Source organism: Schistocerca cancellata, chromosome 7 (assembly GCF_023864275.1).
Source record: "Schistocerca cancellata isolate TAMUIC-IGC-003103 chromosome 7, iqSchCanc2.1, whole genome shotgun sequence".
NCBI lineage: Eukaryota > Metazoa > Arthropoda > Insecta > Orthoptera > Acrididae > Schistocerca > Schistocerca cancellata.
This window is the reverse complement of record NC_064632.1, coordinates 488,258,591-488,284,227: the sequence shown is the minus strand read 5'-3', so window position 1 is coordinate 488,284,227 and position 25,637 is coordinate 488,258,591. Positions and strand designations below refer to the sequence as shown.

At 42.2% G+C, this 25,637-nt stretch overlaps 1 pseudogene; it reads left to right on the top strand.

Annotated features, from left to right (window-relative positions):
• The first annotated feature begins 21,163 nt into the window (after window positions 1-21,163).
• Window positions 21,164-21,280, top strand: LOC126093453 (5S ribosomal RNA; annotated as a pseudogene).
• Window positions 21,281-25,637: the final 4,357 nt, after the last annotated feature.

Below are 25,637 nucleotides of genomic sequence, written 5' to 3'. Positions count from 1 at the left end.
TGCTAAGTCGATTGTTGATGGCTGTGATTTCTTTGACAGAGTTGATGATAGATCTGTGTTCGAGAAAAGCAATGCCGAAGATTGGTACGCCTTTCGCTACCTACCTTTTGTTGTATTTTGCTCTTGAAGATGAAATGGTTTCCGTAATGCAAGGTTTCATTGTCAGTTACTTGTGGTTCTTGAAGAGCAATGATGAGAATTTTTTGTCGGTCAATTTATTATGTGAGATTATTTAGTTTTCGTATTTGGATCAATATATCGATGTTTAGTTATGAAAAAAAAGTTCTTATGTGTGTGAAATCTTATGGGACTTAACTGCGAAGGTCATCAGTCCCTAAGCTTACACACTACTTAACCTAAATTAGCCAAAGGACAAACACACACACCCATGCCCGAGGGAGGACTCGAACCTCCGCCGGGACCAGCCGAACAGTCCATGACTGCTGTGCCTCAGACCGCTCGGCTAATCCCGCCTGGCGTGTACTTTTCAAATGCATGTTTTCTGTTTGTAGGGAAATTTACAGGAGATCTTCAATATTCTCTGCCGTGCTAACCTGGACTCCCCAGAATCCGAAATTCGAACAATAGCCTGTTGCAATGTTGCATTGTTGCAATACAGACGGTCAAATTGTCAGATTTCTGTAATTTCATTTCGAAACCAGATCGTTCTAATCGGATGCATCCAGTCAGGCTTAATGTGGATATCCGAATACGACTCTCATCATTTGATAGACTGGGTAAATCACATTCTTAATCGGACGGTTGAATCTAGATCACTTATTTATGACAGGGCCTGAATTCTCAAACACTGTGGAAAATAATAATACAATGTGCTTATTACTAATATGTTATTTAAATATAAATATATGAACGAACGAGATAACAGTTTATTTACAGGAGCAGAGCCCCATCCATCATAGCAGAGCAGTGCGAGATTGGTTTCAGGACCAAAAGAGGATAAAGCTGTTTCCGTTTGTTCCACGATCACCGAACATCAACCAGATAGAGAATATGTGGGCAGAGGTAACAAGGTCATTGCCATGTGGACCTACAAATGCAAGCGACCTTTGGACGAATATAGAAAACGTATGGTGGGAAGTAAACCATCACGCTACACTGTCGACGTCTTGATGAAATCAATGCCCCTACGCCTTCGAGAAATCTTACGTAATGATCGTGGGTGGGTTGGTTACTAAAAGTATACTCGTCCACAAAACCCATGTGGACAATTATTTGATAGTCGGTCAAGCTTTGCTTTGTAGCGGTTCTTTAGATACAAGTCCATTTGCTTTCAGTCTCCTCCTTACAATTCTTGCAATGCAAGGTAATTGGAAAATCTCACCCACTCGACGCCAACTGAGGAATTGACTGGTGCTCGTGTTGTTCAACACACAGTAGTTGTCACCCTCACTGGAATCAATGACTGTGTGTGTGTGTTTTCGTGTTCACGCACAAGCTGAATCAATACTATTAACATTAGAGAGACAACCAACAATAAATATTGCATCAAATATGACTGTAAAGTATTTTAATGCGATGGGAAGTGACAAACTGAATTTTTACCCAACCCACGACCTGCATATTACGTTAAGTAAGATGTATTAACTCCATAGTATCGTTAGCAGAGACAGTGCGCTCGTGTTTCGAGGCTCGCGACAAGTGCAGCGATTAGCAGTGCCCAATGCCGCTGCGATTTGTTTATGCTGGCTGAGCGTGGACACTGCGGCAGACGCTTCGCCATGAACAGAAAGAAATCACCTTGGCTCTGACTGCAGTGAGCGGATATCACTGCCTGCGTGTTCTTATAGTAACCAACGTGAGACTCTATTCACAGGTGCCATGGAGCAATTGCAACGGGTATCATGTCATTAGTCATCAGAATATTAACCAGTGATGAAATGTCCACTCTATTTGAATCACAAGAAAATAGGAACCTTCTCACAAAGGAATGTGAGGTGTTATCAAAATTTATCCAATATACAAAAATTAACTCCAGGGCTTTCATGTATGCAGTAGTCGCACACAAGGAAATATTATGCCTTGGAAGCGTATATTTCATTTTCTCTTCTCATATTAACGCCCTTGTTTTAGTATGAAGTGAGAAAATAAACACGAAAAACTAAAGTTCCTGAGAAGCATATCAGTCCTTTCCTCTTCTCGTATCATAACTTTTATTTTAGTATGAAGTAAAAAAATAAACAGTTTAAGGTTGTGAAGCATAATATGACATCAGATTCTTATCGTAGGCGCTATCGGAAACGCAAAAAGCAGGGAGCTGTCCATTCTTTTGTCCAACAGTCTGTCTCCTTTCATGCTTTACTCCTGCTAGGAGATTCTTATTTAAGGACTTGTGGGCATCAAGTTCTTCAGCAGAACAAGCCGTATGTTATTGTGCTAATTACGGTATGGAAAAAATGCAACAAAGACGATTTCCCCTAAAGCAGTGGGGATATTTGCAAATGTCTGTATTCAGCAATGACTGCCAGCTGCCACAACACTTCACAGAATCCATGCGGCACGCAACACAACTGTGCGTGCACTTCAGACTTCATTCAGTAAGACGTCAGTAGATGGATGGAAACGTCAAATTAACGTCGCTTTCCGAGTCGTATTCAATCCAGAATGAGGTGTTATTAAGGTAGTTGAGCGTTCTAGCAATTACACTTTTGTAATTCACGTATGAATATTCCGATAGCCAAAAGAACCCGTTAGTGTGAAACTATCGGGAACTGCATTAATATCAAACTGCAAGAACTTGAGACAATACGTGGACTCTTCTCTTCGCTGGGTGACCTATTACTGTTATTTACGATTCTCTCCGTCCTAGACGTAATGCAAATGGAACTTCAGAGGCGCTTTCCGCTATCCTTGACAAACATCAGCAACTTGTAATCACTGCGAGTTACAACTGCGTGATGATGTGGCTCAGGTTGTCAGTAGTTGTGGTGGTGTTATGCTGTCAAACTGCTTACAGTAACGTTAATGGTGGCCCACATAATTTCGCGCTGACTACCTACTTAAGTAAAGATAGTGTTGTGGCGTCGTCGCTTCTCTTTATTTGGCCTCAGCTTGAGTAATCCGATTTAACGAACATAGAACTCCATTCGCGGGCTGCTAATGATACAGTATGACTACAGAGATCATCGTGCGGCTATTACATTAATTCTGCAATGAATTGCTTAACAAATATTACCCTCAGCTATGCAGATGGAATGACTCATCACACAGGTACCCTATGTTTCACTTGGTTAAGGGATCAGTTCGCTGCAATCCTGCTTCTACTGTTCGTAAATACTTGTATACTTCATAAAGGGTTCAAATGGCTCTGACCACTATGGGACTTAACTTCTGAGGTCATCAGTCCACTGTAACTTAGAACTACTTAAACTTAGCTAACCTAATGACATCAGACACATCCATGCCCGAGACAGGATTCGAACCTGCGACCGTAGCGGTCGCGCGGTTCCAGACTGTAGCGCCTAGAACCGCTCGGCCACCAACCCCGGCTGGCATACTTGTATACTGACCATTCGTTATTTGACTAAATATGAACTACAATCTGATTCGCATATATATATGAAATGGGTTAGCGCCGGCACAAAGCAATGAACAAGGGTTGCATGCTGTTGAAGTCCCGATACACTGATGGCAAGACAAATGTTCGCAAATCACCTCTATCGCCTCAAAAAACAATTGCATCTTAAATATCGAAGGACCGACGTCCACACTGTCACAGCGCGTTGAAATACAGCTAAGACGGCAGATGAATATTTGTGACCGACTGGGCTTCGAACCTGGACCTCCTGCTTACTAGACAGACATGCTGATCACTGCACTATTATTTTTTTTAAAAAGTTTGAAAAGACTTTCAGCACCAGGTAGGCGGAGGCAAAGAGGGCAGGGGTCGAAGATCCGAGGCCTAGCCTCAATGCTTCCCCCATACCTGTCACTGAGCAGCTGCATTATTCCCATGTATTCCATGTTTTCACCCATATATACCTTTAAATTGTGGAACAAAACTGAAGTAGTAATTAAGGTAAAATAAATTACAGATTGCCGCTTCCAATGGCGTGTGTTCCTTGTAGAACATAACTTATACCAGTGAAAAGGGTGACGGAAAAATACATAACAAACATTTATTCAGAAATATATTCACAATTTAAGTTATTATGCCATTAACCACTATCCGAGTTGGAGTCTCTCTTCAGTTACAGCTAACCAGTGCGCACCTATTGCACTATTGTAAGAACCGAGATGCAGTATTATGGATTTAAAATTTTGTAAATTCGTTTTAAGAACTTATGAGATCAAGCTGCTTAGGTCATCATTCCCTAAGTTTACACACTACTTAATCTAAGTTAAACTAACTTACGCTATGGACAACACACACGTCCATGCCGGAGGGAGGACTCGAATCTCCGACGGTGGTCACTGTCGGGACACAGCAGCCAATCTCTCATCAGCACCTGTCTACACATTCCGTACCCCCAGGCGCCCCCCCCCCCCCCCTATCGCGGCCCGCGTCCATTATTCCACTCGCTCGCGGCTACACTGTGTTCCCGCTAGGGTTCGGACGATGTTGTGCGTCTAGCACTGAAAACTTTCGATGACCCGTCTACACCCAAATATTTGTACAGGATGTTTGAGGAGGACTAGTAAATATTGTAGGAGGTGGTGGTATAGACAAATTGCAGAAAAATGTCATATAACCTCCTGTGTATGGATATATGTGTGGTGTCTGTTCTTTCGGGAATGTCCGAAAGAAAAGACACTACGAATCCGGGTTCGAACCTGGTCAGGCACGAATTTTCATCTGTGCCGTTATTCTATTTTAATGCGCATGACAGCCTGGACATCTGTTCTTCAATCTTTAATTGATTAACAAGGCTTTCTATTTAGATTCGTAGAGTCTGTTCTCTCGTAAATGTCCGAAAGAACACACACGCACACACACACACACACACACACACACACACACACACACACGCACACACACACATACACATTTTTATCTTAAGTGCTATTCGGAAAATGTTTGGCAACTCAGTGATAGTGCCGGACTGGAGTTGCATCAACCTACTCATTTCACAAGATATAGTTGTAATTTTCTGAACAATTCCTGTTTAATAAGTGTAGCGACAGTGTCTCTCATCGTTTACTTTGTCGGAAACCTGCTTCTCTCTGCCCTAGCCTATACTATAGCAATGAGTGATTGCTCACATTCTTGATACCTCACTGGTCGTGCTACTGCAACTGTAGCCAAAGATTCAAATGCCGCTGGAAAAGTATGTTTCAAGTCAGATGGTTTTGCTCCTCCCGTACTGTCATTGAAAACGATCACAATGAAATTAAGTACAGGTATCCTATGAAACCTTTGAGTTCATACTGTGGTGCCGTGAAGATGAAAAAAGTAGTTTTTCACAATTATCAGATGACAGATTGAATTTGTCAGATTCAACTAATTATGATTGCATTATTAATTGTTGATTCACAGGCGCTTTTCTGCCGCTTATTGTAACTGTTATTTGAATGTTAGAGCTGGAAGAATAGAAACATCAAATTTTCGCCATATGGAATATTCGAATTCACTCTAAGTCTTCATGTTTCGAACAAAGGCAGAATATCCGTCAGGAAAGCTGACAACAGTAAGCCAGGCCATGTCTGTCTTCTGGTGGATGTGCCAATGACAGTGATCTCAATAACAATATTGTACAGCAAATATACATTGTCAACTCAACCGCTGGGGAAGTTCCAAAACTGTGAATCGCGTCTGGTGAATAAACTTTCAAGGTTTCTGTCCGATTAAGTCAGTAAAACACTTATAATTGCCGCAGTTATTAATTTATGACATTTAGTTTGCATTCAGTGCATCCATGTATTACAAGTAATTGCACTCTAGCCCCTAAACCTAGTTACAGAAATGCGAATAAGACTCATTGACATATAATGAGGATCTTGCGGCCCTCGCCACCTGCAACTTTGAAACGAAGCTATAGTCACTTCCGAGGTCACTCACAGAACACATCAGCTGGTATCCTTCCTGGCAGTATAACTGAAACTTGGCAACAGCGCATAATATGTTTGGCAACTCTGTGACCGACGAGTTACTTCCTTGATGGCACAGAAATATCCTGCTAAATTCACTTGATGTTATCGTGTCATTTCAATTTAATACTGAGTGATTTTCGCTTGAGATGTGACATAAGGATATCAGTTAATCCTTTTGAGTCCACGAAAGTCGTTCCACATGGGAAATACAACTACTGTCGCCTCTTATGTTGCGGTTTATCTGCCATAGTGCTCACTGGGTCAATAAGTAAGTGGAAAACACCGCGCCTATTCGCTAGCTCCTAGGTAATTTGCCGGCACGGTAGCTCAGCATGTTCGGTCAGAGGATTAGCAGCCCTCTGTAATAAAAAAAACTGAGCTAATCGGTCAACAACGAACTTAAACGGCTGTCTTACGACGTCCGCCCCGAGCAGATGCAACGAACAAAAGGGAACAAAAACGAGATTAAAAAAAAATGGTAACGTGCTTGCCTGTCAGATGCATGCTGCCTCTGTTCGCCTTTCGAGCCTCGCCGAAAGCCAGATTTTTAATTGTTTTGTAGCAGAGCTACGAGCAGGCAGATACAAATTCAATGAGGGAATCGTAAGACAACGCTCTAGCAAATTTCGTCTTGCTTCATTTAGTAACCCTTAGTGTCAAAGCGAAAACCTTGAGGTACTGTCAAATTCATAATGTCACGTTTTTGTTTTCTGCCGACATATTTTTTGTTGTTGTGAATACATAATTTTATCTATGAACTGCAACATCTTCATAATACTTGCGAAGCAAATCATGTGAAGTAACACATCACCAACTTGTTGGGAATGTGGAAAAAGCACTACCCTTTCTGGATGCTCTCTGTATCTTCCTGGATGTCGAGTAATACGACCTTCGAGTAAATGGTTAGAGATGAAGAACCTAGTGGTGAATGAACTCATAGATGATCTGAATGCGGGAGACTACTCTTGAAAAGAATAAGTAGACGATCTATTCACAGTAAGACTTAGAAAATTTGCTAGTACTGTTAAAACTATTTGCACTGAACATTGTGAAAAAGTATTTAAAGACGAGCCCCACGAAAATTGGTGTAGTATTATTTATGAGGAAGCATGTCCAGCACACATACTGAAAAATTATGTCTCTCGATGAAACTTTAGAGAGGGTTGTAGTGTATCTAGAGATAGCCCTGGATGGAAAACTATTATGAACACCTCACATAAAGAATGTTTTCCACTGCGAAAGATAATCTTATAAGCACTAGAAGCTGCTGTAGGGTAAACTGGGGTCTAAACCCAGTACGTACTGGATATTCATCCCTGCAAAAAGACCAATGATAATTTATTGGCCTATAATATGAACAAAGTCGAACAGAAGGTGGCTGATAGGGAGTCTGCAGAGACTGGCCTGCTTTCACAAACAGATGGAATTAGCAGGACATCCACTCTTGGAAGAGATATTATGCTAGATTTGCCCGCCTTACACTTGTGGCTTAAAATGGAGGCAGCGGCAAGGACATAAAGGCTAAAAATTGGAAATAACTGGATATAGTTAGAATGTACGGAATCCCAAATCAATAAGGCGATGGCTGGGGAAATGCCGACCAACTACACAATAACTTCTAGCTGTTTCAATAAACTTTGCCACGTAACAGTTGGAAGCTGGGAGCAGTGGAAAAACGAACCAAAACACCGTGCAGGGGACATAATATAGTGGTTTACTGACGGGTCGAAAACGGATGAAAGTACCAGGTCTGGTGTATTGCCTAGAATCTCTTTAGGGATGATGGCCACAGTATTACACGCTTTTTTTCTGTCAGATGTGCACGGAGGAAAATTAGAGTAGACCCTACAGAAATCGTAGATTCTACTTTTATTCAGACAGCCAAGCAGCTCTGAAATCTCTATCAGCCCCTGCAACTAGGTCGAAGGTCGTTGCAGAATGCCATGAAGCATTTTCTTTCGGACATGTCCGAAAGAACAGACACCACACATATATCCATATACAGGGTGTTTCAGGAGGAATAGTAGATATTTTAGCAGGTGGTAGTACAGACGAAAAAAATTCCATATAAATGCGTCCACTTTTTATTGAGTACAGAGATACAGCTGTTAGTATGTAACGCTAACAAAGTCAAAGCAAAGGCAAATGAGGACATTCAAAGATGATTTTCAAAAATTCACCAACCAACTTCAATGCACATTTGACTTCTCTTGATAACACCACGTTTAGCTCTACTGAGGTCGTCTTTGCGTTCTTTTATGAGGGCTGCACTATTCATAACCCGAACGATCAAATCGGCTCTTGGGTTTACTTTTTATTTGTAGACTTCGCCTTTAACCATTCCCGCAGGCAAAAATCCAAAGACATAAAGTCTGAGGACCTTGAAGGGCAAGAAAAGTGCCCATATCTATAGATCCACCTTCCGGGAAATGTTAGGTTTGGATAATATGTGACCTGACGACTAGAATGTGCAGGAGACCCGTCATGCTGGAGGAACATACGCATTCTTATAGCCAAATGAACCTGCATCTCGGTTCTTACAATAGTGCAACAGGTCCGCACTGGTTAGATGTAACTGAAAAGAGGCTCCAACTCGGCTTGAGGTTAAGGGCGAATCCCAAGCGCATGGCCACGAACAATTGGGAGCGGAAACTTAATGTCATCGGAACCTTGTTGAAGGACCACGACATGCGATTGTTAGACCGACTGCAGAAAGTTCACTTTATAAATACATACATACTTAGCAAAATATATCATGTCGCAGCAGTCTTACAGATACTGCAGGTCACTGCCCATAAAATATTAGCTGTAGCCTCTTGGTATGTGTGGAAACAAAATATATTTGCAGAGGCAAAACGGAGGACTTGGTATTAAAGACGTGCTTCTAAACTAATACATGCCACTAAGACAGGCATCACGAAACTTCTGTTCCTCTCGTTAGATGCTGGGGATAGGAAACGCTCCTGTCAATGTAGCATGCCAGCCTAGATTACGTCCGAAAGTACTATGGCGATTGGAGCTGTATAAGACTTCCACCAGTACAAACCAACACTAGAACCGTCTATGATTATATTACCAGAAATCGTCTTCACAAACCAATTCCGGTAAATTAACCTACAAAAAAATGGCGGAACGGCTAGAAAAGTATCAACAATAAAATTCTACCAACTAGAGTCAGTGCCGTATGGTGCGACGTTGTAAACGGAACCAGACCCTCAGCGGAACGATTATGGAAAATCAAATTCAGACCATCTCCATACTGCGACAAATGTCGGCTTGTAGAAACTGTAGCGCACATCTTCTTATGCGAAAATAGAATCAGAATTTGGAACTGGACTAGGAAAAATTTAGCACTGTCAACAGAACCTCAGAAAGTCATATACCCATAACTGAAGCTTTACAACCCGACTGGTAATGTTATCCGTCCGCAAAGAATAACAGTTATTCGTGGCTTCTGGGACAGTTTGTGATTTACGTCGTAACAAACAGAACTTAGAACTTAGAAGAGTACATGTTTTATATTGCAGAAGAACATTTTAGTCTGAAGAAGAATAACAAATATAAGGAATGGTTCCAAATCTTTTATCTATTGCTTTATGTGGGCTACGAAGAGGTGGACAGTTTTTTTTATTAGAAGCGGAATACTATTCTTACACTTTTTTTTATTCCTGGAAAATTCTTTTACGTTGGTTCTAAAATCAGAACTGTTCTAATTTGGCAAAACTCCTCCGGCTCCGAAATTGTTTTCATTTGATGAAAAATATATGGCTTCCTTACAGACCTCATATCCATCCAGCGCAAATAACTTAAATTGTGAATATATTTCTGAATAAATGTTTGTTATGTATTTTTCCGTCACCCTTTTCACTGGTATAAGTTATGTTCTACAAGAAACACACGCCATTGGAAGCGGCAATCTGTAATTTATTTTACCTTAATTACTACTTCAGTTTTGTTCCACAATTTAAAGGTATATATGGGTGAAAACATGGAATACATGGGAATAATGCAGCTGCTCAGTGACAGGTATGGGGGAAGCATTGAGGCTAGGCCTCGGATCTTCGACCCCTGCCCTCTTTGCCTCCGCCTACCTGGTGCTGAAAGTCTTTTCAAACTTTTTAAAAAAAATAATAATGCAGTGATCAGCATGTCTGTCTAGTAAGCAGGAGGTCCAGGTTCGAAGCCCAGTCGGTCACAAATATTCATCTGCCGTCTTAGCTGTATTTAAACGCGCTGTGACAGTGTGGACGTCGGTCCTTCGATATTTAAGATGCAATTGTTTTTTGAGGCGATAGAGGTGATTTGCGAACATTTGTCTTGCCATCAGTGTATCGGGACTTCAACGGCATCCAACCCTTGTTCATTGCTTTGTGCCGGCGCTAACCCATTTCATATATATATGCGAATCAGATTGTAGTTCATATTTAGTCAAATAACGAATGGTCAGTATACAAGTATGCCAGCCGGGGTTGGTGGCCGAGCGGTTCTAGGCGCTACAGTCTGGAACCGCGCGACCGCTACGGTCGCAGGTTCGAATCCTGTCTCGGGCATGGATGTGTCTGATGTCATTAGGTTAGCTAAGTTTAAGTAGTTCTAAGTTACAGTGGACTGATGACCTCAGAAGTTAAGTCCCATAGTGGTCAGAGCCATTTGAACCCTTTATGAAGTATACAAGTATTTACGAACAGTAGAAGCAGGATTGCAGCGAACTGATCCCTTAACCAAGTGAAACATAGGGCACCTGTGTGATGAGTCATTCCATCTGCATAGCTGAGGGTAATATTTGTTAAGCAATTCATTGCAGAATTAATGTAATAGCCGCACGATGATCTCTATAGTCATACTGTATCATTAGCAGCCCGCGAATGGAGTTCTATGTTCGTTAAATCGGATTACTCAAGCTGAGGCCAAATAAAGAGAAGCGACGACGCCACAACACTATCTTTACTTAAGTAGGTAGTCAGCGCGAAATTATGTGGGCCACCATTAACGTTACTGTAAGCAGTTTGACAGCATAACACCACCACAACTACTGACAACCTGAGCCACATCATCACGCAGTTGTAACTCGCAGTGATTACAAGTTGCTGATGTTTGTCAAGAATAGCGGAAGCGCCTCTGAAGTTCCATTTGCATTACGTCTAGGACGGAGAGAATCGTAAATAACAGTAATAGGTCACCCAGCGAAGAGAAGAGTCCACGTATTGTCTCAAGTTCTTGCAGTTTGATATTAATGCAGTTCCCGATAGTTTCACACTAACGGGTTCTTTTGGCTATCGGAATATTCATACGTGAATTACAAAAGTGTAATTGCTAGAACGCTCAACTACCTTAATAACACCTCATTCTGGATTGAATACGACTCGGAAAGCGACGTTAATTTGACGTTTCCATCCATCTACTGACGTCTTACTGAATGAAGTCTGAAGTGCACGCACAGTTGTGTTGTGTGCCGCATGGATTCTGTGAAGTGTTGTGGCAGCTGGCAGTCATTGCTGAATACAGACATTTGCAAATATCCCCACTGCTTTAGGGGAAATCGTCTTTGTTGCATTTTTTCCATACCGTAATTAGCACAATAACATACGGCTTGTTCTGCTGAAGAACTTGATGCCCACAAGTCCTTAAATAAGAATCTCCTAGCGGGAGTAAAGCATGAAAGGAGACAGACTGTTGGACAAAAGAATGGACAGCTCCCTGCTTTTTGCGTTTCCGATAGCGCCTACGATAAGAATCTGATGTCATATTATGCTTCACAACCTTAAACTGTTTATTTTTTTACTTCATACTAAAATAAAAGTTATGATACGAGAAGAGGAAAGGACTGATATGCTTCTCAGGAACTTTAGTTTTTCGTGTTTATTTTCTCACTTCATACTAAAACAAGGGCGTTAATATGAGAAGAGAAAATGAAATATACGCTTCCAAGGCATAATATTTCCTTGTGTGCTACTACTGCATACATGAAAGCCCTGGAGTTAATTTTTGTATATTGGATAAATTTTGATAACACCTCACATTCCTTTGTGAGAAGGTTCCTATTTTCTTGTGATTCAAATAGAGTGGACATTTCATCACTGGTTAATATTCTGATGACTAATGACATGATACCCGTTGCAATTGCTCCATGGCACCTGTGAATAGAGTCTCACGTTGGTTACTATAAGAACACGCAGGCAGTGATATCCGCTCACTGCAGTCAGAGCCAAGGTGATTTCTTTCTGTTCATGGCGAAGCGTCTGCCGCAGTGTCCACGCTCAGCCAGCATAAACAAATCGCAGCGGCATTGGGCACTGCTAATCGCTGCACTTGTCGCGAGCCTCGAAACACGAGCGCACTGTCTCTGCTAACGATACTATGGAGTTAATACATCTTACTTAACGTAATATGCAGGTCGTGGGTTGGGTAAAAATTCAGTTTGTCACTTCCCATCGCATTAAAATACTTTACAGTCATATTTGATGCAATATTTATTGTTGGTTGTCTCTCTAATGTTAATAGTATTGATTCAGCTTGTGCGTGAACACGAAAACACACACACACAGTCATTGATTCCAGTGAGGGTGACAACTACTGTGTGTTGAACAACACGAGCACCAGTCAATTCCTCAGTTGGCGTCGAGTGGGTGAGATTTTCCAATTACCTTGCATTGCAAGAATTGTAAGGAAGAGACTGAAAGCAAATGGACTTGTATCTAAAGAACCGCTACAAAGCAAAGCTTGACCGACTATCAAATAATTGTCCACATGGGTTTTGTGGACGAGTATACTTTTAGTAACCAACCCACCCACGATCATTACGTAAGATTTCTCGAAGGCGTAGGGGCATTGATTTCATCAAGACGTCGACAGTGTAGCGTGATGGTTTACTTCCCACCATACGTTTTCTATATTCGTCCAAAGGTCGCTTGCATTTGTAGGTCCACATGGCAATGTCCTTGTTACCTCTGCCCACATATTCTCTATCTGGTTGATGTTCGGTGATCGTGGAACAAACGGAAACAGCTTTATCCTCTCTTGGCCCTGAAACCAATGTCGCACTGCTCTGCTATGATGGATGGGGCTCTGCTCCTGTAAATAAACTGTTATCTCGTTCGTTCATATATTTATATTTAAATAACATATTAGTAATAAGCACATTGTATTATTATTTTCCACAGTGTTTGAGAATTCAGGCCCTGTCATAAATAAGTGATCTAGATTCAACCGTCCGATTAAGAATGTGATTTACCCAGTCTATCAAATGATGAGAGTCGTATTCGGATATCCACATTAAGCCTGACTGGCTGCATCCGATTAGAACGATCTGGTTTCGAAATGAAATTACAGAAATCGGACAATTTGAACGTCTGTATTGCGACAATGCTGCGCACAGAAATTCCTATGATGGAGTAACAGGTAGGAACTGCCTAAGAAAAAGTGAGAAATATGTCTACTAGCAGCAATGTCACATAATTATAACCCATATTTATGTGACGGAAATACTGAATCGAACAATGCACATCTATTTCAGTGGTGGGAAGATGCACCATATCGGATTTGCTGATGACAGACAATAATAATAGTAATAAAAATCCCGTGGGGCCGATAGGGGAAACCCTCCCCCATATGGGTGGTACCGAGGAAATCAAATACTTGGTGTGAACCAAATACTAACACAATCCTGAATCGCTACTCAATCCGTTGAACTCAAAATCGAGACACGTCTGAGTGAAAAGCACCGCTACTCTGGTCACCGTCTGTTAGCTCAATGAGCTCGGCTGAAAATATTTGGTTCCAAAGGCTTCAACACCCTCTGGTCCTGTCCGGTCCTGGAATCACCCAAGCCGAACCAATGAAACACAAGCAAACATGAACTGTGCAAGCAAAGTCAACTTTACCCCAGGTGGTACACAACCCGGCTGTCGACAGGCGGCTGTTCGAATTTCGGATTCTGGGGAGTCCAGGTTGGCACGGCAGAGAATATTGAAGATCTCCTGTAAATTTCCCTACAAACAGAAAACATGCATTTGAAAAGTACACGCCAGGCGGGATTAGCCGAGCGGTCTGAGGCACAGCAGTCATGGACTGTTCGGCTGGTCCCGGCGGAGGTTCGAGTCCTCCCTCGGGCATGGGTGTGTGTGTTTGTCCTTTGGCTAATTTAGGTTAAGTAGTGTGTAAGCTTAGGGACTGATGACCTTCGCAGTTAAGTCCCATAAGATTTCACACACATAAGAACTTTTTTTTCATAACTAAACATCGATATATTGATCCAAATACGAAAACTAAATAATCTCACATAATAAATTGACCGACAAAAAATTCTCATCATTGCTCTTCAAGAACCACAAGTAACTGACAATGAAACCTTGCATTACGGAAACCATTTCATCTTCAAGAGCAAAATACAACAAAAGGTAGGTAGCGAAAGGCGTACCAATCTTCGGCATTGCTTTTCTCGAACACAGATCTATCATCAACTCTGTCAAAGAAATCACAGCCATCAACAATCGACTTAGCACTATGCTCATTCAGAGCCCCAGTAAAAAATATACACCCATCAATGCACATGCCCCCACCAACATCGGAAATAAGAAACACACCAAAAACGTCGAAAAATTCTGGAACACACTCGAAAATACTATGAGCAAAATTCACCAAGATGACGTGAAAATACTAATGAGAGACTTCAACTCTCTATTTGGGACAGAAAAAACCTGTAGAAAAATCATTGGTACAAATTCAACACACCGAAACGCTTAGACCAACGGCACACGACTGACTGATATTTGCCAACAATTCAACCACAAAAGAATGTCTTCCCACTTTAGGAAAATACCATTTCTCAGGTAACATGCTTGGCTACCAGGTGCAAGCTGCTGTCGTTCGCCTTTCTAGACTCGCTGAAAGCCAGATTTTTAATTCTTTTGTAGTAGAGCTACAAGCAGGCAGATACAAACTCAATAAGGGAATCATAAGATAACGCTCGAGCAAAATTCGTCTTGCTGCTTACAGTAACCCTTAGTGTCAGAGCGAAAACCTTACGGTACTGCCAATTTCATAATGCCACTTTTGCTTTCTGCCGACATATTTTTTGTTGTTGTTAATACATAATTTTATCTACGAAATGCCACATTATCATAAGACTTGCGAATGATACAGGAAATGAAGTAAATACAGATCTTTTCGAAGTCAAAAGTCGGTAATATCCTACTAATTCGTGTTAAAATAGGATCAATCGTCTTACAGACACTTAATGCATCGCTACAGTCTGGAACCGCGCGACCACTACGGTTGCAGGTTCCAATTCTGCCTCGGGCATGGATGTGTGTGATGTCTTTAGGGTAGTTAGGTTTAACTAGTTCTAAGTTCTAGGGGACTGATGACCTCAAAAGTTAAGTCCCATAGTGCTCAGAGCCCTTTGAACCATTCTTGAACTTAATGCTTTATTAAGATAGACTGCTGTCGTGATGTTCCTGTAGTAAGCTGAATTTAATTTGTATTAGTAAAATGAATATTTTATTTGCATTTTCCATTAGCTTTCTAAACGCAACAGTAATCATCAAAGAGAAATTAATCAGCAGCTGAATTTTCTTTCACGATTTCTAAAACAATCTGACAATGCTACAGTTGTTCACAAATTCTACGCCCGTAGAAACCTACTTGTTTTAACGAGGTCGTTAAACCATAGTAGTTTTAAGAGTATTTTCGTCTAGAAATGAATTGCCTTGACGGCTGATCGATCAAGAGCGGGAAAGGTAATAATTTTCGAATACATGATGAGAGGGACAAGTGCTTCAGAGAGGACTTCCCTAACAATACAAGTGTCTGAAAGTCGACTTTCCTATCAATCTCCTGGATAGTTTTGTTTCTCCAATCAACAGAGTGAGTTATCATGCAGTAGCAAAGGTGATGTAGTTTTGTTCCTCGACTTTCTTACACTGCTACCGAAAGATGTCTCAATTGTTGACAACGAATTCCAGCTGTGTTGCACACACCCCTTGGGGCAGAATTTGTAGTCCAAAACACACTTTTGGAGCTATCAAATGTAAAATATTATGTTCACACTACTCTTTGCTCTAGTCTACGTCTTTTGGTGGGGCTCAGCCTTTCATGTCTACTTAGGAAGTTAACGATAAAGGCATCATAACACGTCACCAGTAACAGTACTGCAAAGGAATGCTCAATGAGCGACCTGATGATGTTCAATAATAGTCACTCCGTTGATTTTAGTTGTTTCGAATTAGAGCATGCAGTACTCCTACATCAGACTTCTGAACTTTTCCTGCTGAATGCAAATGGCACATGATGGTAAAATGGTAATCTGTTACATATATCAGCAGTCGAGACTTCCTTAATGTGGAAAATCATTCATGCCAGAACGATCTTTGTTGAAACAAGAATATCTTTTTCTGGCGTATTTTTCCCAAAAGCACTCGCTCCAAACACAATTCAAATCTTTCTAGCTGCCTCCTCTACATTCATCCCTCTGTTATACCAAAATAAATGTTGTGTTGCAGATGTTACACCTTTTTCCACTTGCGACTCAATTTTACAATGCATAACCGTAGTTCATGATTTTCAGGTATACAAGATCCAATGCTTAACTGCAAGATACTAACTAGAACTTCAAATTCGAAAATGGCATTGATACATACACTGACAGCGTGGTGCCGTTTTCACATGGGCGGCGCCGGATGTCAAGCGGCGGGTGGCGTCTGGCCGGTGGCCGGTAGCCGCTGCAGCGCGAGGAAACGCCCGAGCGTAAGCTGTTATGATCGCGACGCAGCCACGAGCTGTCCTGCGGAATTGTTTCTGGAATACTTGTTATTGCGGGTGGGTAGAATGTTAAGCGAATTGTCTTCGATGTTCAATCAGACTCATAAGTTTAGACCGAAATGAGGTTAAAAAAAAAATAAAAAAAAAAAGAAACATCAGCTGGACGCGAACACGCGACTCTTAAGTTTGGAATGCACGACGATCACCACAAGACCACGGGCTCACTCCAACCATACTGTCTCGGAAGTACACAACACTTCCTCCTAACACTTCCGCATCTTACAGTGTTGCCAGATTGTGCAGATGGTCGGACTTAGAGTTGTCAGGGGCGGTCAGTTTTATTGGCCACCTTAAGTGATCGACTCGGACTTAGTCTCTGTGGCGGCCGGCCGGCGGCCAGTTTTTTTGTCTAAGACTGTACATTACCATGAGGGGAAGGGTACACGTACACACGTAGTTTCCGTTTTCAATTACGGACTGGAATAGAGTGTGTCCCGACATGTCAGGCCAATAGATGTTCAATGTGGCGGCCATCATTTGCTGCACACAATTGCAATCTCTGGCGTAACGAATGTCGTACACGCCGCAGTACATCTGGTGTAATGTCGCTGCAGGCTGCCACAATACCTTGTTTCATATCCTCTGGGGTTGTAGGCACATCACAGTACACATTCTCCTTTAACGTACCCCACAGAAAGAAGTCCAGAGGTGTAAGATCAGGACAACGGGCTGGCCGATTTATGCGTCCTCCATGTCCTATGAAACGCCCGTCGAACGTGTACCTCACCCCTCATGGTAATGTACATGTGCGTCAGTGAAAAAGACCGATAAAAAGGTGTTAGCATGTGGACGTAATGTGCTGTTCAAGTCTCTTCTGTACCTAAGGTCCACATTTTACAATGCAACAAACGGCACTGATTACATATTTGTTTATATGTTCAGATGTGCTAACAAAACTAACGGGGTTCCATTTGAAAAAACGTAGGTTTGTGTTAAAAAACATACTTACGTGCTTTTTTTATGGTTTGTATTAACCAATTACACTAGCCCCTCTCCTCACGTTCTGTCTTTGGAATCGATTCGTCAGTATTTGATGTGGTTTACGAAATATATCCAGCGGTAATGTTAGGTGACTCACCCTGTATATGCCTCGTTTTACGAATTTCACAAACATTAATTTGATTCCATAAAAACGTTCACAAAAATAAATTTTCTACATTAAGATGTAATTTTCAAGAGTGTACCATAAGGACACACGTTTCTTCTAAAACAAGGCGATTGTCACTTATTTTAAAAGGTATACTTTAATACACTCCTGGAAATTGAAATAAGAACACCGTGAATTCATTGTCCCAGGAAGGGGAAACTTTATTGACACATTCCTGGGGTCAGATACATCACATGATCACACTGACAGAACCACAGGCACATAGACACAGGCAACAGAGCATGCACAAAGTCGGCACTAGTACAGTGTATATCCACCTTTCGCAGCAATGCAGGCTGCTATTCTCCCATGGAGACGATCGTAGAGATGCTGGATGTATTCCTGTGGAACGGCTTGCCATGCCATTTCCACCTGGCGCCTCAGTTGGACCAGCGTTCGTGCTGGACGTGCAGACCGCGTGAGACGACGCTTCATCCAGTCCCAAACATGCTCAATGGGGGACAGATCCGGAGATCTTGCTGGCCAGGGTAGTTGACTTACACCTTCTAGAGCACGTTGGGTGGCACGGGATACATGCGGACGTGCATTGTCCTGTTGGAACAGCAAGTTCCCTTGCCGGTCTAGGAATGGTAGAACGATGGGTTCGATGACGGTTTGGATGTACCGTGCACTATTCAGTGTCCCCTCGACGATCACCAGTGGTGTACGGCCAGTGTAGGAGATCGCTCCCCACACCATGATTCCGGGTGTTGGCCCTGTGTGCCTCGGTCGTATGCAGTCCTGATTGTGGCGCTCACCTGCACGGCGCCAAACACGCATACGACCATCATTGGCACCAAGGCAGAAGCGACTCTCATCGCTGAAGACGACACGTCTCCATTCGTCCCTCCATTCACGCCTGTCGCGACACCACTGGAGGCGGGCTGCACGATGTTGGGGCGTGAGCGGAAGACGGCCTAACGGTGTGCGGGACCGTAGCCCAGCTTCATGGAGACGGTTGCGAATGGTCCTCGCCGATACCCCAGGAGCAACAGTGTCCCTAATTTGCTGGGAAGTGGCGGTGCGGTCCCCTACGGCACTGCGTAGGATCCTACGGTCTTGGCGTGCATCCGTGCGTCGCTGCGGTCTGGTCCCAGGTCGACGGGCACGTGCACCTTCTGCCACTGGCGACAACATCGATTCGGCGGTACGTCCACCCGGCCTCCCGCATGCCCACTATACGCCCTCGCTCAAAGTCCGTCAACTGCACATACGGTTCACGTCCACGCTGTCGCGGCATGCTACCAGTGTTAAAGACTGCGATGGAGCTCCGTATGCCACGGCAAACTGGCTGACACCGACGGCGGCGGTGCACAAATGCTGCGCAGCTAGCGCCATTCGACGGCCAACACCGCGGCTCCTGGTGTGTCCGCTGTGCCGTGCGTGTGATCATTGCTTGTACAGCCCTCTCGCAGTGTCCGGAGCAAGTATGGTGGGTATGACACACCGGTGTCAATGTGTTCTTTTTTCCATTTCCAGGAGTGTAGTACGTTACATGCCTGATTTCCTTAAATGCTGGCCGTGTTGTGACAATTCTGGTATTTATTTTGTCTTCGCGAATCCTTTATTTGTAGTGCCAATTCTAGTATTTATTTTTTCTTCGCGAATCCTTTATTCTGTTAGTTAGAATCCAAGGCACTTTATTACGTAATCATCAGTTTGATAATCAGTCGTCTATTTTCTTTTTATTAATGGCCATATTTTCTCAATAGTATGAACGAGTCTCATTAATATGGTCGATAGGACATGTATCAGGACATCCCTTCTATGACTCCCCCTAGCACCATGGATGTTATTCCCTGATCTCTGTCGTGCTCCAAACCAACATTCTCAGAAATCTCGTCCTCAGATTAAGGCCTATGTTTGATAGACGTAGACATCTTTGAGCGGCATGCTCACTTTTCGTATCATACACTACAACTTGCTTCGTTCAGCATGTGTTATTTTGCTTCCAAGTAGGGCAATTTCTTTACTTCACTTGCTGGTGTTACGTTTATCACAAATCTTAATTCTACTATTCCTCATTCGTTTGGTCTTTTTAAATTCTCAGCCCATTTTGTATACTTATCAGTCTGTTAATTCCATTCACAAGATCCTATGGATCTTCTTCACTTTCGCTGCGCATAGTCATCAGTGAATCTTAAATCTGATATCTTTTCACCCGTATTATTAACCCTGCTCCTGATTCTTTCTTTTAGTAGGTTCTTCGATGTAGCAGCTCCAACTGCACCAGAGAAAGAATTCATCCTTGCCTTACGGTCATTTCATCCGAGTATTTCACTCTTGGTCTTTCATTCTTATTATTCCCTCTTTGTTGTGCAGATTGTATATCACTCGTCTTTCGCTATGGCTTATACAATTTTTTCTTTAGAACTTCAAACTTCCTACACCATTTTAAGTTGTGGGAGGCTTTTTCTAGTTCGAAAAACCCTTTTAAGGTGTTTATTTTTAACTGACTTACAGTGTTTGAAACTGATATTAGATCCAAACACTGTATATGTGTAACAGAAGCTTTCCAAGTGGCTACCGCTGATCTCGATTCTTTTGTCGACGTCAACCAACGTATTTCGAAAAATATCTTCACAACATAAGTGCAAGTGTGTCGGATGTAATATACATACTTGTGTAACATGTTTTAGCATTCTAATGTCATCTGAAACGTGGTCTTCTTCTTTGATGTGATCATATATCTCCAGTGCAGTTTTTCGATTATGTTAATGTAGTTACTGTCGAGTGCTATGAGTTTAAGCTTATCAAAGAGTATATGGTGTGTGATGTTTTCAAATGTCTTTTCATCACTGCTAAAGCGGACAAGAAGAGCAGTCTATAACAATATGTTTACTTTTGTGCATTAACATACAGCTATAATCGGCAGTGGAAATATATTTGCAGAGAAAAGCACAGAATGATATATATTGTATTTTAGGCCACTAGACATAACTAGTTATTGTAGTGGTTCTGAATACCTTTACTGGTTAGGAGGAATTTTACGCTGACTGTGAGGGACTGTTTCTTGTTGAATCGTCGGATCAGTCGGAAGTTGCTTTGCAGAGGAGGGCAAATAACTATTGAAAACATAATTGTTTTTGGATAGCTTAAGCTGAATTTCCTAAGGGAGCAAAGTTTATCATGCATTTACCAGTAGAATAGGGCAACGGCCTTGCCACAGTGGATACACCGGTTCCCGTGAGATCACCGAAGTTAAGCGCTGTCGGGCGTGGCCGGCACTTGGATGGGTGACCATCCAGCCGCCATGCGCTGTTGCCATTTTTCGGGGTGCACTCAGCCTCGTGATGCCAATTGAGGAGCTACTTGACCGATTAGTAGCGGCTCCGGTCAAAGAAAACCATCATAACGACCGGGAGAGCGGTGTGCTGACCACACGCCCCTCCTATCCGCATCCTCATCTGAGGATGATACGGCGGTCGGATGGTCCCGATGGGCCACTAGTGGCCTGAAGACGGAGTGTGCTTGTGTGCTACCAGTAGAATAAGGTGCGGAGAAAATATTTCGCCGTATGCAACTTGCGTCCGATTTCGACGAAACAATTCGTAACTGTGAACCATCAAGCTTTGCAGAAACATAAAAGAAAATCAAATACATATGGCTATGAAGCAGTGAGACATAGGTACTATACTAAATAAATAGTCCATACACAAGTTCTATTTAACTTTGAATTTATGGCAATCAATAGATCACGAATTTACAATGCTCTGAAGGATTTCACATGGATGCCGTTTTGACTGGCACTTCTCATAATGAAAATAAATCCTTTGACATTTCCAGATACACGTCGCACAATATAGCTTCTCACACAAATCTACTGCTATGCACTATGGCACTTTCACATTACACTATTATTTTTAAACAATAATAATACGGTGGCAAGACATGCGTATCCGACACAAATTACAAGAGACAGAAGAGTGAGTAACTGTTCATCGAGAATATCTCGTACATCCAAAAATAAAAAAAAAAAATATAAAAAAATTAAAAAAAGAAGTAAAAGTGTTCTTCTTCTGTCCGCCTTTCGCGCATCGGCTTTCAAAGTCAATAGCTCACTGTACCTCCTACGGCGCTTCCACAATAAACACATCACGTCACAGGACGTTCGTTTCTTACATTCTCGCAACGTTATTTGTTAATTGTAGCTGTCGCCGAGCGACTGCTCGGTTAGTGAATGATTAAAATGGTAGGGCAATCACATAATGTTACAAGTCTCTACTGTCTGCACGCCAAAGAGTGAGCAGCCACCCTTTCTCCTACATTTATGGCTCTACGAGGTTATGTAGACGTGCCAAGATGAAATTGATAAGCTAATGAAACGGTATTGAATAATTAAATGCAGTTTACCTTTTGATGTCGTTTAACTACCACTATTTTTGAATCGAAAGTCTTTACTTATTGGAAACTAAACTCGCAGGGGATAAGAGTTGATTTTTTCTCGATGGCTGGGCTAAGTAACTTGAATTATTAGGAATAACTTGAATTCTTAGGGACCTGGCTATTTAACCGTCAGTGTGAGCCGCATGACAACACAATTTCTAAGCACAGTAAATTCTACGAGCGCCTTTAACACCGACGGCGGAGCATTTACCGTAATTGTTACATCCAAGAATTGCGCCGATGCTCTGCCCCTGATAATACAAGGAGTACACATAATTGCCCTTTAAGGACTGTAATTAAGAGATGGTTAGCCACTAAAAGAATGTTGCCGAGCTAATGAAGACGATAGTTTTCACTGGTGAGGCGGATAGTCATCTTATCATCAGCAGTACATGTATTCAACTGCTTGTTGCGTACAGACACGTTCGGCACCTCATTGCACGAGCTCATGAATGGCGCTGCTCAAGTATCGGCTTTCCTTTTACGAGAGGGCCGTTAATCATTTTTGTACTAGATCGAGATCGTGAGAGTAATTCTCACACGGAGTTATCACAAAAATGATAATCCATTAGTTAATACAATTAAAATATAATGTTATAACAATAATTTCAACGAGCAACATCATTTCTACAACACTGAATGAGGATTGCATTATAAGATTTACTCACCTGCGTATCCTTATTGAACGTCATACCGGAAAACTGAACTTCATCACGTGACCAACAATCATCAATATGTGCGAAAGCTAAACAACATCGAAAAATACCAGTTGCAAAGCCAAGCGTCAGAACCAGTTACCAATCTCGATGTACCTGCATCATGATCATAACTAAAAACCTCGAAATACTGAAGGTCTAAATAATTTCACAGATAACATTACACTCATTCACAAAAAGTCACAGCCTGATCGATCTGTACACTAATATCCAAATGCAGATCTAAAATTAGTTCTGGTCACCCGGCTTAGTCTCAGCGCTTTATCGGAAATTAACAAAAAAATGGTTCAAATGGCTCTGAGCGCTATGGGACTTAACATCTGACAAGGGAACCTCCCCATCGCATCCCCCTCACATTTAGTTATAAGTTGGCACAGTGGATAGGCCTTGAAAAACTGAACACAGATGAATCGAGAAAACAGGATGAACTTGTGTGGAACTATGAAAAAAAATTAGCAAAATTTACAAACTGAGTAGTCCATGCGCAAGATAGGCAACATCAAGGATAGTGCGAGCTCAGGAGCGCCGTGGTCCCGTGGTTAGCGTCAGTAGCTGCAGAACGAGAGGTCCTTGATTCAAGTCTTCCCTCGAGTGAAAAGTTTACTTTCATTATTTTTCGTAAAGTTATGATTTGTCTGTTCGTTCATTGACGTCTCTGTTCACTGTAATAACTTTACTGTCTGTGTTTTGCGACGGCAGCCGCAAAACCGTGCGATTAGTAGACGAAAGGACGTGCCTCTCCAATGGAAACCGAAAACATTTGATCGCAAGGTCATAGGTCAACCGATTCTTCCACAGGAAAACACGTCTGATATATTCTATACGACACTGGTGACGGCATGTGCGTCACATGACAGGAATATGTTATCGACCCACCTAACTTGTACATTTGGCGAATGGGTAAAAAGGTTCTTCTGCCTTGCCCGATTTAGGTTTTCTTGTGGATGTGATAATCACTCCCAAAAAAGTGATGAAAAGATAAGAGTTTGTCACATAAACTGCAACAAATGAATGCAACGGTTTCACAGTCGCACAGTTTTCCCTGTGCTCTGTCAAAACATGTTTTTAACGTTTTCAAATTTTTCCGTGTGTGGCCCGTCAAATCCTGCATATGTCTAAGCAAATCTGAACATGTCCTGGAATTTTGGAGAGCGAAGTTGATTATGTGTGAGTGCCTGAACTTTGATAACTGACACACTATCACGTAAACAGTTACCTCGCATCGGACGGACGGACGGACAGCTAATAATTGTCTGAAAATAAAAAAATTAAACTCTTTACTCGAGGGAAGACTTCAACCAAGTACCTCTCGGTCTGCAGCTGCTCACGCTAACCACGGGACTACGGCGCTCCTGAGTTCATACTATCCTTAATGTTGTATATGTTGTGCATGGACTACTCAGTTTGTATATTTTGCTTATTTTTTCATAGTTTCACACAACTTCTTCCTGTTTTCTCGATTGATCTGTGTTCAGTATTTCAAGGCCTATCCACTGTGCCAACTTGTAACTAAATGTGAGGGGGGTGCGATGGGGAGGTTCCCTTGTGAGGTCATCGGTCCCCTAGAACTTAGAACTACTTAAACCTAACTAACCTAAGGACATCACACACATCCATGCCCGAGGCAGGATTCGAACTTGTGACCGTAGCAGTCACGCGGTTCCGGACTGAAGCGCCTAGAACCGCTCGGCCACCGCAGCCGGCGGAAATTAACGGGAAGTCATTACAAGCACCGGGGCTAGTTAGTTATGGAGCGATAATTCATACGTCTGTACGCTTCGCATGCTGGATCTCTAGTGTCTACGATGTGTACACCAAAGCGTTAGCAGCCCCGCCAAGCCCTTCTTCTTATAGTATGTCTCTGCCACGTTGTGTACGTTCGTTGACATCAAACTAATAAACTGATGAAATAATAATTAAGTGGCGTACACCTGTTGACGTCCCTTTTTATATTTCCGGCTTAAGCCTTGAATAAGTGCTTGACTTCATCGATATCAACATATATTGTTCAGCAAGCCACAATATCAAACCCCCATACGGCTGCGTCTTTCCTAGAATCTACCACACTAAGGAAACAAACGCCAAAAACCCTCTAGGACATTTGAGAAGATTACTATTTTCCCGAGCAGAGGACACACAAATTCCTTCTGGCTTCATGTGCATACGATAGACTCGCTGTTCCATAGCGACGTGCAGCCTTGTCACGTAACATTCTGCGAATGCCTGCGTCGTAGAACTTCCCGTTACCTATCTAATACTCTCGGTAGAAATTAAAGAAAATATATTGATTACATAATAACACGTTTCATGAATGAATCACGTCGCATTATGGGAGGCTTGATTCTTTCTGTTTCGAATTCTTTAGGATCCTTTATATGAGGGGCGTTTGAAAAGTCCGTGAAAAGTCCGAGCGGTGGCACCACCGGCGTGTATCGAGGTCATGTTTAGTTAATAGCATCTTTGGAAAGAACGCACACCAAGTTTCAGCCATATTGGTCTATTTCTTTGTGTTTGGCATTCGT